The sequence below is a fragment of the Aegilops tauschii genome, chromosome 4 (assembly GCF_002575655.3).
Source record: "Aegilops tauschii subsp. strangulata cultivar AL8/78 chromosome 4, Aet v6.0, whole genome shotgun sequence".
Classification (NCBI taxonomy): Eukaryota; Viridiplantae; Streptophyta; class Magnoliopsida; order Poales; family Poaceae; genus Aegilops; species Aegilops tauschii.
The window spans coordinates 416610796-416628615 of NC_053038.3; positions in this window are offsets into that span (position 1 = coordinate 416610796).

Sequence of the window (17820 nt, forward strand, 5' to 3'; positions counted from 1 at the left end):
ACCTACTTAAGCGGTTATCAGCGATATCGATGCTTTCCATCTGTGGGCCCGCTTGGTCCATCACTTCTTTTTGCCTGCCAACAAGAGAGGTTAATTTGACTTAGGAGGGGATTATTATTTTTGCTCTGGGATGACATGCACGATACACTTTGAGCACACACATGCATGTGTACGCATGAATCCCTCCCATCTAGTCGAAGTGGCTAGTACAACGACACCATCATGAACCAATCTCGCTCTGTGTGGGGAGCTAGTGTACGATTTTTGACACACGCGCCAGATCAATGTTGTGTATTCAAACATGCATGCACGCATCACCTCCATACATATGCATGTAGTGGTTGCCTTCGAATGATACAGTCCCTCGCGTGGTTATCGGCGACAAGCCTATATATTCGTGGGCCCACCTGGACATCCATGATCACCTTGACCAACAATAAGATAGGTTACCATGTCCGATTCTTCATTTGGTTCGTGTCATCATAGTATAGGTCATGGTGAGATTCTGACCTAATTAAGTTTGAGCGCATATACTATGCACCCATGCATGCATATATGAATCCCCGTCGTTGGCTTGAAGTGTGGTGTAACAAACATATGCATCGTCAACCTAACCCTCTCTCAGTGTGGGGATTTCTAGTTCGAAATCACGGTGCCACATCAAAGTTGTTCATTGTTACTCAAAAACACACATCTCCATACATATGTTTGGGCCACACGCATGCAGTGGTTGTCTTCGGGGACTAGCTACTTGCGTGATTATTGGAGAGCTAGCCCATCTCCGGGGTCGCATGGACGGCCATCACGTTGACCAACAACAAGAGAGAGGTTGTACGACCAAGGTGGGTTATTCTTGGACCGTTTTACAATCCATGTTGGTGAGATATATGCCTCTCTGGCCGGCCGACAGAAAGTGTGTGTGTGGGGGGGGGGGGGGTTGCTACATCGCACTTTGCTAGGTGAACCTCGGTTGGGGGGGCATGCATTCATAGCTTAATTAGGATTCCCTTCGTGGTGACACGGGGAGGGTGGGGGGTTGCTAGCTACTTTGCACTTTGCTAGGTGAACCTCGGTTGGGGGGGGAGGGGGGCATGCTCATAGCTTAGGATTCCCTTCGTGCCGACAAGAGGGGGGGCTGCTAGCTACTTCACACTTTGCTAGGTGAACCTCGGTTTGGGGGGGGGGGCATGTGCATTCATAGCTTAGGATCCCCTTCATGTGGAAATGAGGGAGGGGTGGCTGCTAGCTACTTCGAACTTTGCTAGGTGAACCTTGGTTGGTCGGTTGGGGGTGAGAGGGCATGCATTCATAGCTTAGGATTCCCTTCGTGCCGACACGAGGGAGGGGGTCTGCTAGCTACTACGCACTTTGCTAGGTGAACCTTGGTTGGGGGGCATGTGCATTCATAGCTTAGGATTCCCTTCGTGCCGACACGAGGGAGGGGTGGCTGCTAGCTACTTCACACTTTGCTAGGGTGAACCTCGGTCGGGGGGGGAGGGCATGCATTCATAGCTTAGCTAGGATTCCCTTCGTGCCGACACGAGGGAGGGGGGCTGCTAGCTACTTCGCACTTTGCTAGGTGAACCTCGGTTGGGGGGGCATGCATTCATAGCTTAGGAATCCCTTCGTGCCGACACGAGGGAGGGGAGGGGGCTGCTAGCTCTATTTCACATTTTGCTAGGTGACCCTCGGTTGGCGGGCATGCACTCATAGCTTAGGACTCCCTTCGTGCCGACACGAGGGAGGGGTGCTGCTAGCAACTTTGCACGTTCCTAAGGTGAACCTCGGTTGGGGGGCATGCATTCATATATAGCTCAGGATTCCCTTCGTGCCGACACGAGGGAGGAGGGGGCTGCTAGCTACTTCGCACTTTGCTAGGTGAACCTCGGTTGAGGGGGGCATGCATTCATAGCTTAGGATTCCCTTTGTGCCGACACGAGGGGGGTGGGGGCAAGCAATACCGTGCGCTTTGCGAGAGAGGTGCCACATCAAAGTTGATTTGGTATTTGAAAATCAAACCACCCTTTTGATACATAAATTTGGTCCACATGCAAGTGTGTTCGTGTTCTGACCCGCTCCCGCGTCATTTTTTTGCCAAATTTATGAACATTAGACAAAATTCGGATGACGCAACAGACAAGGTTTACTCAAACTAACCGTGTGCCACGCCGGTGCACCTGTCACGCACACATCCGCACTGTACATTGTGTTCCACGAGGCTCCCCCTCTCAAAAATTTCTGCCGGCCTCGAGGTTTTTTCTGTTTCATAGCACACGGTTGTTATCTCCGGACCGTGTGCGATGTTTCTTGTTCCCAATCCCGCCTGCATCGAAAATATCTGCCCGCCTCGAGGGTTTTCTTTTTCATAACACACGGTTGTTATCTCAGACCATGTGCGATGCACTATCATCAAAATTTTCAATAGCCCGGTATTTCACCTCCGCGTTTGACTCCCGTGTAGTAAACTTTTGAGTACCCGCGTCATTTCCTCGAACACCTCGCGCCCCCCCTCCACACACACACACACCAAAACTTCCTCGGGCGTGCGCACACACACACATACACACACACACACACACTCCCTCGCTCGAAACCCTAGCAAAGTCCCCTCCGATCTCCATTGTCAACATCTGCCTGTTTGCCCATGTAGCTTACCCACCGATCTCCATACCCAGGCCGCCCTGAGTTTCTTAGATGACGCCTGCCAAACGCCCCCTTTCCCACAAATCCCCATCCTCATCCCCCACTCCAGAGCGTCGCAGCCTAAGCCCGGCTACGCTTCCCGTGGAGCTCGAGGAGCGACTGGCCCAAAAGAGGTGTATAGCGGTCTCTTTGCCCGATGTCGCCGAGGAAGCTGACGACCATTACTGCGGCAGGCACTCAAGCAGCGGGCTAGAGTATGCGGGCATGTCTCGTCCGCTGGCTACAACATCGAGGTCAGCGACAGCGACACCCTGAGGCGGGCTGTGTCACAGGTTAAGTGGCCCACCCCAACCCCTCGGGTTCAACCGCCGTCGATCTCATCCATGGCCCGGCCGCTGATCTCCTCTGGCTCGTTGTCAAAAATTTGCCATTCTACATCGCCATCGAGCCCCTTTTGTCATTTTTGAAGGACACGTTCTGCGACGCTGGCTTGGGATCCATAGCTTCCAAGTCAGACCTCATCGACGGCGACCATGACGAGGGCACCCTCTCCGGCTCTTCCAAGGGGAAAGAGCCCATCTGCTCTTCCAAGGGGAAAGTGCCCGTCTGCGACATGAGGGAGGGCACCCTACAGCCATGCTCTTCCAAGGGGAAGGAGCCCATCTGCGACAGCATGGAGCACATCCAGGGTCCGTGCTCTTCCCACGGGAACGAGCCCATCTGTGACAAGTGAGGAAACCCATGAATTGTTTATTTCAGTTGTTCACAATGTGATGCTCTATGTGTGCAATTATTTACTGTGCAATACAATTCATCAATCCAGTTTCAGCATATGCCTCTTTTAAAGTTTTTTGATTGTTCGGTTGTTTGTAGTTAGCATATGTTCAGTTTCAAATGTTATCTTTCGTTGTTCGTAGTATGCCTTGTTTATTCCAGTTATTCACAACGTGATGTTCTATATGTGCAAGTATGAACTGTGCAGTTCAATTTCATCAGTACCAGTTTCAACAATACCACCATGAATGACTACATTTGGTTGCTGCATCTTGTAGTTAACACGCCTTTCCATTTTTATTTAACCATAACCAGTGTACTTAGACCGGCACAATACCAGTTTGAATGACAATGTTTGCTTGTAGTTAAATGTTAGGCCTATTGCAGTTAGCACACCATTCCACTTGTTTTGCTTTACTAGCATGCTTAAACCTGCACAGTGAAGCTATCTTTTGGAGATTATTTTGTCTCCCATGTGTAATTTTGGTTGATGTTTAGCCTGTTGTGCTTAACATGCTTCTTGATGTACCTACACAGGACAATTTTGGGAACGAGTGCTGTTTTCCATCGAGGTTAGTTTCATCCCATGGCCTATATCTGCTCACTGTTTGGGATATCGACAGCTGGTACCGTATAGGCCAGCGGCTGATAAGGTACTAATCGGTGAATCGGACTTTTAACTGAATATATCTGCAACCCATTTTTCCTTAGCTTAACTAGGTCCATATGTAATATATCCGAGGCTACATAGCAACATGCACTGTACTTAATGTCTAAATATGCAATCCTAGGCTACATAGCAACAAGGAAGAGTGTTACATTAATGTTCTAACGATGTCTAGATATACGCAGAAGAGCAGCAGCAGCAACGGCAACAACACAACCCTGTTTGGATACTCAACTTAGCTAGAGGTTATAGTAAGTTTCTAGCTCATTACTAACCCTGAACTGACTCCATCCAAAGAGTTGTTTGGATGGCAGGGTTAGATTCACAATAAATGCACTAGGAGAACTAGCTCCAATTAGCACCTCTTCGGTTGGATACTATTTTTTTGGGTGGGTTATAGATGCAACTAGCTCAAACTAGCCCTCATGTTTAGATATACTTTAGGGCTATTTGAGCCCGAACTAGCTCAAACTAACTGTAACCCGTGGATACAGCAGCAGATAATTTGTAAGAATGAACTAAACTCCTTCCGGCCCATAATATAAGATGTTAATTCATCTAATATGTGAGTATATTGGATGTTATAAGATACTCCCTCCATTCCTAAATATTTGTCTTTTTATAGATTCAAATGGACTACCACATATGGATATATTAGACATATTATAAAAGAGTGTTGTACTACATCATTGTGCAATTGCTGTTTAGCTTCTAATATTAACTTGGTGCTTTTAGGTACATATGTCATTGGTAAAGATCCTTGTTTCGACCCTTTCTGCATATGGGGCGATGAGATATCGATGAACCAGCATCAAGTGAGGAAGCTGATAAAGATTGTTAGTAAAATGGGTCCAAAGGTGGCAATTAAACTATTTGTTTACACTTTATCCAAGACAACAGCGAACTGTAGGATGGTAAGTAAGAACTCTGCAACCTTCCTTTTACTGCCCATAATGAGTTGTCTTAGATGACAATGTCTGAAATCTTATTCCTTTGCAGTGGTTGCCAAAGAAGTTTACTCAAGATTGCCTCTCAAACTACATGATTGGAGGGCATACAAAGGTTAAAGTATTTCTACCAGAACACAAAGATTATCTAGATGTTTTCATAAAGACCATCAAGGATGTGCGGTCGGCCATCACAAGGGGTTGGACTAGAGTCGTGCGTGCCTTCTACATGGAGGAGGGCACAATATGGGCATTCCGCTTCACATGTTCAGCAACCAGAATATATTTCGCCTCTTTCTTTACCGTCTTTAATAGTGCAAGTATACAACTATGGTTCATCATTCTTTATTTGGTTCTTATGTAATTCTTGAACATATGTACCTGTGAATCGAATAATGCATTGGTTGTTTGAACCTGATGGATATGAATAAAGTTGTAGCAGACATTCAAATTCAAATCCAAATCCACTACAATTTGGAAAAGCAGCAATTAAATTACGGTGAAATTACACTCTCCAGGTTGTTACGGCACACACGGTTGGTAAAACACAATCATTTGCGATATGCACCATAATCCGAGGCGGTTCACAGAGAGGAAACGTGTGCAAGCATGCACACAGTTACCGTTCGCAAAGTGTGTGCGATGTCAGACAATATCACAAACGGTGCGGGCAAACTAAACATTTGTGTTAGTTGCCTTATCGTACATGATTCGCAACCATGAACTATTTCTGATGAAGTATGCATCGTAATCGTTGCACCACAGAATAGCGTGTGCGATAGTTGTCGTGTACGATGATGTCACGAAGGTCCGATGTTTCGTAATCCTGTCTGACACTCGTACGACAATTAGCTAATCTTCTTAACAGTGAACCGTTTGTGATGGGTCATGCATCACACATGTTTTACAATAGTGAACCGTTTGTGACGGGCCGTGCATCGTAAATGTAGTACCACATAATACCGACTGCGATGGCAATGCGAGCAGAAACGAGTAGGAGTACGGTAGGGGCCCTATCCCCGACGGTTTCTGGGTCGTGTGGGAAGGACCCACCTATCGCCCACACTCACTTGGCGACGATTCCAAATGTCGTCGCGGAAAGGGGTTTTAAACCGTTTGTTTAGGACCGACGCGCACCAATGCCAGTTCGAATGTATGCCTAGTTTTTACATAGTGCACACATAGTAAATGCTCATTTCATTGTGTGCAAGTGCAAGACATGTGGCATGTTCCATGATGTGGTGTTGTTTTGTTATAATCTCATCCTTTTGTGTTGTTCCCAGACTGGAAAGTATACATATTTATCTTCCAAGGAGATGAGTAACTAGTTTGTGTCACCTTGCAGAGGGGGTGCAATGAAGATAAGATTGAGGATTTCCAAGTACAAGATGTTAGGAAGGAGCCTTGCAAGAGAAGTAGAAGCAGCGTTGAGCCTGTTCAACCAGTTAAGGTAAGTCACAGTATCCAACTCAACACTTTAATTCCTTGTTTGTTTCAGGCATAGTTAATTTCCTCTTTTCAATTTCTTTATTTGTCCTCAGTTAACGAGATGCCCAAACAATGATGCCTGATGTTGGGTACTTGAATAACTATTAGTTGACATAATTAATGGCCGTACCATTTAATTACTCTGGCGAAGTGTGCCTCAAGCTTTGAAGTCTATTAACCAACTATTACTGCATGAGGCTCACAATCTAGTTTATACTAGGCTAATGATTGCATAGCTTTGCTTGCTGTAGTAGGTTTGTATGAATCCCTCTGCTATTCATTATGCTCCCTAAGACTTTAATTGAGCTACAGAATGGCCAACTGCTTGCTTACTTATACGCAACGTGCTATCTAAATTTGTAACTTGTCTGTGTTTTGGATTTGTCCCCAACATCATGCTCCTCTGGTGAGCTAAGAGAGATTTATGTATGCAAGCTGCATAGACTACCATTTTAAAAATATCACCTGCTTATGCTTCATGACGTCTAACATTATTGTTAGTCCTATTTTGCCATGTACAAAACAGTCTGTCTTGCTCACTTCACTGCTGTAACTATATTTTTGCCCTAGTCATGTGTACTCACAGAAACATTTCAGGATGAAGTGACATCAATGCAAAGATCTGCGAGCAGTGCGGCATGGCTGTTAACGAATGATTATGGATTGGAATTGGAATGTGCTGATGTTCTCGAGCATCAACTAGAGGTGGCAAGACAACGTGTACATGATTCTCAACGTACAATCAACAAGTTGAGACTGAACATGCAGGTATTAGATGCAGGAGTCAAAAAAATGAAACAAGACATTGAGGTAACCACGAAGGAATTGGAGATTTTGCAGACTAAAGTTTGTGGTATCTGAATCCGGCCAATCCTATTTTCTGAAGAGATTATAGTTCAAATGGTAACTTCTGTTGATGCGTGTCCATGATGTACGAGCTTTATTTGTCCAGTGTATGTAATTTGCTGTTTGTGTACGCTTTATTATCACTGGTGCCGAACTATAATGCCCAGTGGGTATATTTAGTTGTAATTTATTTATTGTATAGTGTAGGATTATTCAACGTTTCTATGCCTTAGTCTTTTTATTGTATAGTGTATATTTTTTAGAGGCGATAGTACACAGTAGGATAATTCTTGAATATGCTATATCGTTGAAACGGGGCCCACACGCCCAAACATTTCCTGGACGCCATACAAACGAACAAACATGTGTAGTCAAAGCGGGCCTTAATTGGGCTCGTCAAAATAATATTAAGTGGAACCCAAATGATGTGGCCCACAGTAACAACGATTCTTAGCAGGCCGTTAATAGGCCAAAAGCTCTATAGGGCCGTATAAATGGAAATGGCCCACGGGCCTCTAGCAGGCCGAAATAGATGTCAATTTTGTCTCGGCCCTTTTACTTTACGGGCCAGTAAGAGGCCAAAAGTGTTATGGGGCAGAGGAGGCCCAATTTGCAAACTAGGCTTTTAACAGGCCGAATGTTGCGCTGCGCTGAAATGGTGCCCTGCGGAACATGGGCCCCTAAAGGACATAAAGTCAAAGGCCCAACTATTGTGCGGGGCGTTAACAGGCCGAGAGACAAAATGGGCTAGGAGTTGGCCCATTAACCGAATGGGCCGAGTACAGGCCTGAAGTCACAGTGGGCTAGAATTGGGCCAACTGCAGAATGGGCCGAGAAAAGACGTTCCGGGCTGTTAACGGGCTGGAACTGACGATGGGCTGCTAACAGGCCAAAAGAAGGTCGGGCCGCAATTGGGCCCAAAGACGTAGCGGGCCGTTAACGGGCTAAAACTGATGATGGGTTGGAAAATGTCGAATGTAGAATGGGCCTTTGATGGTCCGATTATGTGTAACTTGTATGGGCCGTGCTTGTAAATGGTCCTAACTCAAGTACGCCGTTAATGGGCCGGCCCACTTATTTTGACAGGCCCGGCCTTTTAACCAGAATGGGCCACTGTTGGGTCGGTCCTTGTGTCGACACCTGTGCCAAGATGGAGCTGACATGTGGTTCCGTCGGCCAATGAGAATTTTACACATGGCAAATCATCATTTGTCGTGGCTGTTAGCGGGTTATCGGATCCAAAACTGGACCCGATAGCTTAACGACGACCCGTTATGATGGATGCCACGTGTCGGTCAACCTTGACGAAAACACTTCCATGACGCGGCATTTATCGTCATGGAAGTGACAACTTCTGTGATGATAATTTTGGTAATGTCCAGGAACACTTCTACGATAGCACAGGTAGGACTATCTTGATTCTCTCATAAAATCGTCATGGATGTACATGCATGACAGAAAACGTGACCTACTGTGACAAACACGTATCATCACGGAAGTGTTTTTTTTGTAGTGTCTGGCGTTACCAAATCACAAATTTGATGTGGCACATGTGCATCACAAATTAACCGGGCATCCCCGACCCCAGGGAGGTTCATCTAGTACGAAGTAGTACTGTGCCCCCCTCCCCCTTTCCTTCCGATCAAATGTGGACTGTGTGCGGGCCCACAGATGTGTTCTTCTGGCATCACCAAATCACAAATTTGATGTGGCACATGTGCATCGCAAAATTACCCGGGCATCCTCGACACCACGGAGGTTCATCTAGTACGAAGTAGTACTGTGCCCCCCCCCCCACGCACACTTTAAGTCGGTGGGAGGGGGTATTGAGGGAGTCCTGGATTAGGGGGTCCTCGGACAGCCGGACTATATACTTTAGCCAGACTATTGGACTATAAAGATACAAGACTCAAGACTTCGTCCCGTGTCCGGATGGGACTCTCCTTTGCGTGGAAGCCAAGCATGGCAATACGGATATGTAGATCTCATCCCTTGTAATAGACTTTGTGTAACCCTAGCCCCCCTCGGGTGTCTATATAAACCGGAGGGTTTAGTGTGTAGGACAACAACAATCATAACCATAGGCTAGCTTCTAGGGTTTAGCCTCTACGATCTCGTGGTAGATCAACTCTTGTAACACTCATATCATCAAGATCTATCAAGCAGGAAGTAGGGTATTACATCCATCAAGATGGCCTGAATCTGGGTAAACATTGTGTCCCCCGCCTCCTATTACCATCCGCCTTAGACGCACAGTTCGGGACCCCCTACCCGAGATCCGCTGGTTTTGACACCGACATTGGTGGTTTCACTGAGAGTTCCACTGTGTCGTCGCGATAAAGGCTTGATGGCTCCTTCGATCATCGGCGGCGAGGCGATCCAGGGCGAGGTTTTCCTCCCCGGACAGCTCTTCGTATTCGGCGGCTTCGTACTGCGGGCCAACTCTCTTGGCCATCTGGAGCAGATCGAGAGCTACGCCCCTGGCCATCAGGTCAGGTTCGGAAACTTGAACTATACTACTGACATCCCCGGAGACTTGATCTTTGACGGATTTGAACCCATGTCAGGTGCGCCGCACAGTCACGATGAGCACGACCTAGCTCTGTCATCGGGCGGTGTTCGGGAGATCACACCTGCAGCTACTCCGGCCCTCAATCCGCAGCAGATTGCGCCGCCCGAGGACGGTTGGATGGACCCCGCCACGGAGGCCGCACACTCAGCAGCGATAGAGCCGAATACTGACTTCACCTCCTATGAGACCCGTGTTGCCGGACACTTGGATTCGTCCCCGGCCACGGGCTTCGAACCGCCTGCGTCCATGCCTATTGAATCTGATTGGGCATCGATCATGGAGTTTTCCTCCGCGGATATCTTTCAGCACTCACCCCTGGGCGACGTGCTAAACTCATTAAGGTCTCTCTCCTTGTCAGGAGACCCTTGGCCGAACTATGTCCGGCTAGAGTGGGATGCGGACGACGAAGAAATTCGCTCCCCACCCACCACCCACTTAATTGCCATTGTCGACGATTTAACCGACATGCTCGATTTCGGCTCCGAAGACATCGACGGTATGGACGACGATGCAGGAGACGAACAAGAACCACCACCCATAGGGTGCTGGACTGCCACCTCATCATATGATATATACATGGTGGACACCCCCAAGGAAGGCGATGGCAATAAGGCAACGGAGGATAATCCCCCCAAGAAGCAATCCAAGCACCGGCGTCAGCGGCGCCACTCTAAGTCCCGCCGTAGCAAAAGCAGCGATACCGGCACAAGAGACAATAACGCTCCGGATAGTGCCGAAGAAGAAGACAATCCCCTCCAGCCAGGCCTCGAGCGGGAGGATGGACAAGCTAGCCCTCAGGAACAGGCAGCAGACGGAGAATCAGAGGAGGACAATTACATGCCTCTCTCCGAAGACGAGGTGAGCCTCGGCGACGAAGAATTTATCATGCCTGAGGATCCCGTCGAGCAGGAGCGCTGTAAGCGCCGGCTTATAGCCACAGCAAATAGCCTGAAGAGAAAGCAACAACAGCTTCGAGCTGATCAAGATCTGCTAGCGGCCGAGGAGTACGAAATCGAGTGCCCAAAAAAGAGTTACCCAAAGCGCAGGTTGCTACCCCAACTCGAGGAGGAAGCATTAAACCCCACACTACCAGCGTATGATGCGGCTGATCGGCCACCCCGTGGCCGAGACAGAACGGCATATCAACCCGAAGTCCAGCCCGCACCCCGTCGCCAGTCAAACAAAAACACCAAGGCCGGGGCAACACGCAGGACCTGCGACACGTATTGGAAAACAAAGCAGGACATACAAGATTGATCTACGGATCACGGGAGCGTGCCCTAACGCGTGACGATGATCGTCACGCCGGATATACTAAAAGAAAATCTGGCCGGGCTGAATGCAGCAGACAAGACTCGTACGAACTGCGTCGTGACATAGCCCGTCACAGAGGCGCCGTACACTCCCTATGCTTCACTGATGAAGTGGTGGATCACGAATTCCCAGAAGGATTTAAACCCGTGAACATTGAATCATACGATGGTACAACAGACCCCGCGGTTTGGATTGAATATTTCCTCCTCCACATCCACATGGCCCGCGCTGACGATCTACATGCCATCAAGTACCTCCCACTAAAACTCAAAGGACCGGCTCGGCATTGGCTGAATAGCTTGCCAGCAGACTCCATTGGCAGTTGGGAGAATCTGGAAGACGCATTCCTTGACAACTTCCAGGGTACTTATGTGCGACCACCGGATACTGATGACTTGAGTCACATAACCCAGCAGCCAGGGGAATCAGCGAGGAAATTCTAGACCCGGTTCCTAACTAAAAAGAACCAAATTGTCGACTGTCCGGATGCCGAGGCCATAGCGGCATTTAAGCATAACATCCGTGACGAGTGGCTCACCCGACACCTCGGCCAAGAGAAGCCGAAGTCCACTCATGACCCACTTTTGCGCGGGCGAAGACAGCTGGCTGGCTCGCAGCAATAACACATTAAGAAATACTGGCAATTCAGATGCCAAAAATAGCAACGGCAGACCACGTCGCAACAGACACAAGCGCCACAACAACGGCGACAACGCCGAAGACACGACAGTCAATGCCGGATTCAGTGGCTCTAAATCCGGTCAGCGGAAAAAGCCGTTCAAAAGAAGCAATCCGGGCCCGTCCAGTTTGGACCGCATACTCGATCGCTCGTGTCAAATTCACGGCACCCCCGATAAGCCAGCCAATCACACCAACAGAGAATGCTGGGTGTTCAAGAAGGCCGGCAAGTTGAACGCCGAAAACAAGGAAAAGGGGCTGCATAGTGACGATGAGGAGGAGCCCCGGCCGCCGAACACAGGAGGAGAAAAGAAATTTCCTCCCCAAGTGAAAATGGTGAACATGATATACGCAACCCATATTCCCAAGAGGAAACGGAAGCACGCACTAAGGGACGTCTATGCGATGGAGCCAGTCGCCCCAAAGATCAACCCATGGTCTTCTTGTCCGATCACTTTCGATCGCAGGGACCACCCCACTAGTATCCATCATGGAGGTTCGGCCGCATTGGTTCTTGATCCCATCATTGACGGATTTCACCTCACTCGAGTCCTTATGGACGGTGGCAGCAGCCTGAACCTGCTTTATCAGGACACAGTGCGAAAAATGGGTATAGACCCCTCGAGGATCAAACCCACAAAAACCACCTTCAAGGGTGTCATACCAGGTGTAGAGGCCTATTGCATGGGCTCAATCACATTGGAAGTGGTCTTCGGATCTCCGGACAATTTCCGAAGCGAGGAATTAATCTTCGATATCGTCCCCTTCCATAGTGGCTATCACGCACTACTCGGATGAACCGCATTTGCTAGATTCAATGCGGTACCGCATTATGCATACCTCAAGCTCAAAATGCCAGGACCTCGCGGAGTTATAACAGTTAATGGAGACACAGAACGCTCGCTACTCAAGGAGGAGCACACTACAGCCCTCGCAGCGGAAGCACAAAGTAGCCTTCTGTGGCCAACCGCCAATTCGGCGAAAAGGCCCCCGGACACCTTCAAGCGAGTCCGGAGTAACCTGCAACAGGATCTCCAGGCACGTTCAGAGCACGGATAGCAATTTGTCCTCCGTCATAGTCCCAGTCAAGCGGCGAAATTTGTGTCGCGCGTACATAACTACGCACTCAAGATACCATGGGCATAGGTGGAGGCACGGCTATGGCACGGCCCACAATGCGGCTCAACCGCCCCAGGGCACGTATACCTTTATCATTTTTTCTCTTTCAGGACCTTACTCTCTGAAAGACCTCTCCGGCAGTCTGATTGTTGACTCATTGCGGGAAGGAAATACCAAGGAAGCAAGACGCTCTGACATACAAGGGAATCCCCAAGTGGTCTCTGATAACGATCGAATACCTGTTTTACATACCCATACACAGCCTGCCCTTGGATAGCACATGTCAAAGAGTCCTATTTTTTGCTTATTGCACTACTTGTATCCGTATGCTTTGAAGTATTATTTAAATAACAATGCATAGCATTAGCCTATTATCGCATTTCTTTTTTCCTTGTCTCCTTATTTACGACAAATTGCACCCGTACATTCTGGTACGACCAGTGCGACAGGGGCTTCAGTGTACCCCATAACACGGCGTGAAAGGTCCGAACACTTTCGACAGTGCGGCACCCCGAACTTATAGCATTATATGCATCAGCTCCAAATCATGTCTTGGGTCAATAGTTGGGTTTGCCCGGCTCCCATATTTTGGTACCTTACGTTCCGCTATATCGGCTAAGGTAGCGCTAGGAGAACTACTGCAATTGTGTCCCGGTTCTTCCAGACGAGCACCTCAGTAGAGAAAGCCGAAAACTGACTGTCATGATGAGGCGAGAGTTGGTCGCTGTTCGAGAGGTTTCAAATCCTTAAAGATTTTTTCCGCTTCGGGCGAGGAGTCAGCCTTGTCCGATTTAGGCATATATAGCGCCCCAAATTCGGCCTTCCAAATACTAGGGGCTTCGCCAAAATTTCAAAATTGTAGACTTCTATGGCTAAGTGAGAGTGATAAAGCTTTATAGTCCGATTGCGTGGTTCGTTGTGCTGAACACCTCCTTCGAAGGACCCAAAATTGGGATAAAGATTGATCAGGGTTATCCCGAACACCTCAGTACTAGTTACATGGGGGCAGAAGCCGACGACTGGCCAACTCTCAGATTTTATAAACGGCCGCACAGAAGGTAATATTTTAAATTAACAAGTGTTGCATAGCGCAGATGAACTCATTTCATATTACAGGATCACATGAGTACATTCATTCTAATATTACATCGTTAGCACATTCCTCCGCCATAAGGCGAGCACCCTTGAGGACACTGTCATAATACTTTTCGGGGTGGCGATGCTCCTTGCCCTCCGGCGGCCCTTCCTTCACCAGCTTTTCGGCGTCCAACTTCGCCCAGTGCACTATCGCCCGGGCAAAGGCCCTGCGCGCACCCTCAATGCAGACGGACTACTTTATGACTTCAAACCGTGGTCAGGCATTCACAAGCCGCCTTACCAGACCGAAGTAGCTACCAGGCAGGGGCTCGCTAGGCCACATCCAGACTATAAGACCCTTCATGGCCTGTTCGGCCGCCTTGTGAAGCTCGACCAGTTGCTTCAACTGGTCGCTCAAGGGCATCGGGTGTTCGGTCCCAGTATACTGAGACCAGAACAACTTCTCCATTGAGCTCCCCTCCTCGGCCCGGTAGAACTCCACGGCATCCGACACACTGCGGGGTAGATATGCGAACGCTCCTGGAGAGCTCCGAACTCGGGTAAGTAAAAGGAAAGTTTCCTTCACATGCTTGCTTTGCATAATGAATGCCTTACCCGTCGCTATCTTCTTAACCGCCTGAATCTCCTGGAGGGCCTTTTGGGCTTCGGCCTTGGCATGTTGTGCGTTTTCGAGGGACTTCGCAAGCTCAGACCCTTGCGTCTTCGAGTCACGCTCCAAGGACTCGTGTTTCTTGACAAGAGCCTGGAGCTCTTGCCGCACCTCGCCTACTCGGGCCTCTTGCTTATCTCACTTGATGCGCTCCTTGGCCGCTTTGTCTTCGGCCTCGGACAGCGCCTTCTTCGGGGCTGCCACTTCGGTCGTGGCCCCTGGCAAAATTCATGACAATCCTATTATTCAACAACCATATTTTTCTTTATCAATATACAGACGGGGTATCACTTACCTTTGTTCTCTTCGAGCTGCCTCTTGATAAGGCCGAGCTCTTCCTTGGACCGCTCAAGGTCCCGCATCAGTGCGGCGACCTACGCAGTACGAGCGGCAGTGGCCAGCAGTGAAGCCTGCTTATTCACATAGACACATTCTGATTAGACTCCTGCGATTATTTGATCCTCTATTCGGCCTTTCTTCGCGAACGACAAACAGAGCATCAGGGGCTACTGTCTATGCTGTAACATTTTCTTATAATTTGATTACTTACCTCAAAGCCTGTTAGGAGGCTGGCACAGGCTTCAGTCAGTCCGCTCTTGGCGGACTGAACCTTCTTGACCACCGCACTCATAACAGTGCGGTGCTCTTCGTCGATGGAAGCGCCGCGAAGCGCTTCCAGCAAGTTGTCCAATGCCTCTGGATTGACAGAGGCCATCGGCACAGACGGCTTTCCCCCCTTAGCGAGGGATTTCCTGACAGAATCCGGAACCATTGTAGGTTCCGGCGCAGTATTAGGCTGGGGGCTAGACTTGCTGCCCCCGGCGTTAGGGCCTAGGGGAGTCTTACCCCTCGTGCGGCCAGCGCCTGGAACGTCGCCTCGGGCCGGCTCCGGAACTGTCCCCCCTTGGTTCAGCGCCCTTTGAAACAACACCTCGGCGTCATCCATAGGGCGGGGGGAGGAGGCGGTCGGGAGTGAATCGTTGTTCATATCTGACGGGCCCAAAGAATCATCCGAAGAAGATACGTCGATATGGGCTAGGGATGGACTACATAATCATGTTCGGCGTGATAAGAAGCAATAAAGTAAAGCATACCAAGAACTATTATGGTATCCGGATACTCACGACTTCGCCAGGGGCTTGTCCCTGGGTAACCACTCCTCATCGCTGAAAGCGGCCGTCGTGGAGCAGTCCGAAAGGAGGGTCCTTCCCTTCTTGGACCCTTCGGCCTCCCCTGATGGGGCAGCCTTCCTTTTCCTATCCCCCCGGCTGGGGGGGAGAACTTTGCTCTTCCTCCTCGTCTTCGCGGGACGAGTGTGCCTTGGTGTTTTCGGACGATGAGTCCGATATAACCTTGCGCCGGAGACCTTTCCTGGTCCCCGTGGCCTTCTTCTCCGGCGCCTCATAAGGCGCTGAAACCAGCATCTCTGTTAGGAGAGCATCAGCTGGATCTTCGGGCAGGGGGGCTGGACAATCGATCTGCTCCGCTGTCGCTACCCAGTCCTGTTAAATGGCGTGGAGGCTTAGATCCCACGCATGATTATACGGGGGAAAGAAACATCTTACGAGATATAAAAGACTTACCGGATTGGCAGGGCGCTTTGCGCTGAGTCCGCGGTCTTCGGTAAGGGGAGGAGGTACCTCGGCGCCCTTGAACAACACCTTCCAGACGTCCTTGTGCGTCGTGTCGAAGAGCTCTCGCAGCGTCTGGTGCTTAGCCGGGTAGAACTCCCACAAATTGAATGCCCGTCTTTGACACGGGAGGATCCGGCGGAAGAGCATGACTTGGACCACGTTGACAAGCTTGATTTTCTTGCTTATCATGTGTTTGACGCAGGTCTGGAGTCCGGTCAGCTCCACCGATGAACCCCAGGATAGGCCCTTCTCTTTCCAGGAGGTGAGCCACATGGGGATTCCAGATCGAAATTCGGGGGCCGCCACCCAGTTGGTGTCGCGCAGCTCGGTGATGTAGAACCACCCCGATTGCCACCCCTTTACGGTCTCCACATAGGAGCCTTCGAGCCAGGTGACGTTGGGAATTTTGCCCACCATGGCGCCTCCGCACTCCGCTTGCTGGCCGACCACCACCTTCGGTTTAACGTTGAAGGTCTTCAGCCACAGGCCGAAGTGGGGCTTGATGCGGAGGAAGGCCTCGCACACAACGATAAACGCCGAGATGTTGAGGATGAAATTGGGGGCCAGGTCATGGAAGTCCAGCCCGTAGTAAAACATGAGCCCGCGGACGAATGGGTGGAGGGGAAATCCCAGTCCGCGGACGAAGTGGGTAAGGAATACGACCCTCTCGTGAGGTTCTAGAGTAGGGACGATCTGCCCCGCGTCTGGAAGCCGGTGCGTGATATCTGCGGCTAGGTATCGGGCTTCCCGGAGCTTCGTAATGTCCTCCTCCGTAACGAAGGAGACCGTCCACTTGCCCCCCGCTCCGGACATGCTTGGAATGGCTTTGCGGAGAGGATGAGAACTTGGGCGCTGGAGCTCGAGTGCGTATGAGTGGGCAGGGCAAGAGGAAGGCGTGGGTGAAAAAGATTAATCCTTTTCCCTTTATAAGGGCGGAAGAAACTATGCGCCTCCCCACCTGCCTGGTAAACTCGCTTATTCCCCAAGCGCCGTAATTGATGGCGCGGTTGGGTTACCCACACCTGTATTGATGAGAATCCCGTGATAAGGGGACACGATCTCTGCTTCGACAAGACGTGCCAAGAAAACCGCCTCGCAATATGTGCAGTAGCAGGTTGGGAAAAACGGTTCGAATAATGACCGGGCCGTGGCGTGATGCCACGCTATGAAACTTGTCAGCAGATTAGATTTGTGTAATATTATACTCTCTACGGTGGTATGTGGAATTTGTTTTGCAGAGCCGGACACGATCCTAGTGTTCAAAATCTTCTATGGAGTATTCGGAGGAGGAACCCGCCTTGCAATGCCGAAGACAATCTGTGTGCCAGACTCATCGTCATTGAAGCCTGGTTCAGGCGCTACTGAGGGAGTCCTGGATTAGGGGGTCCTCG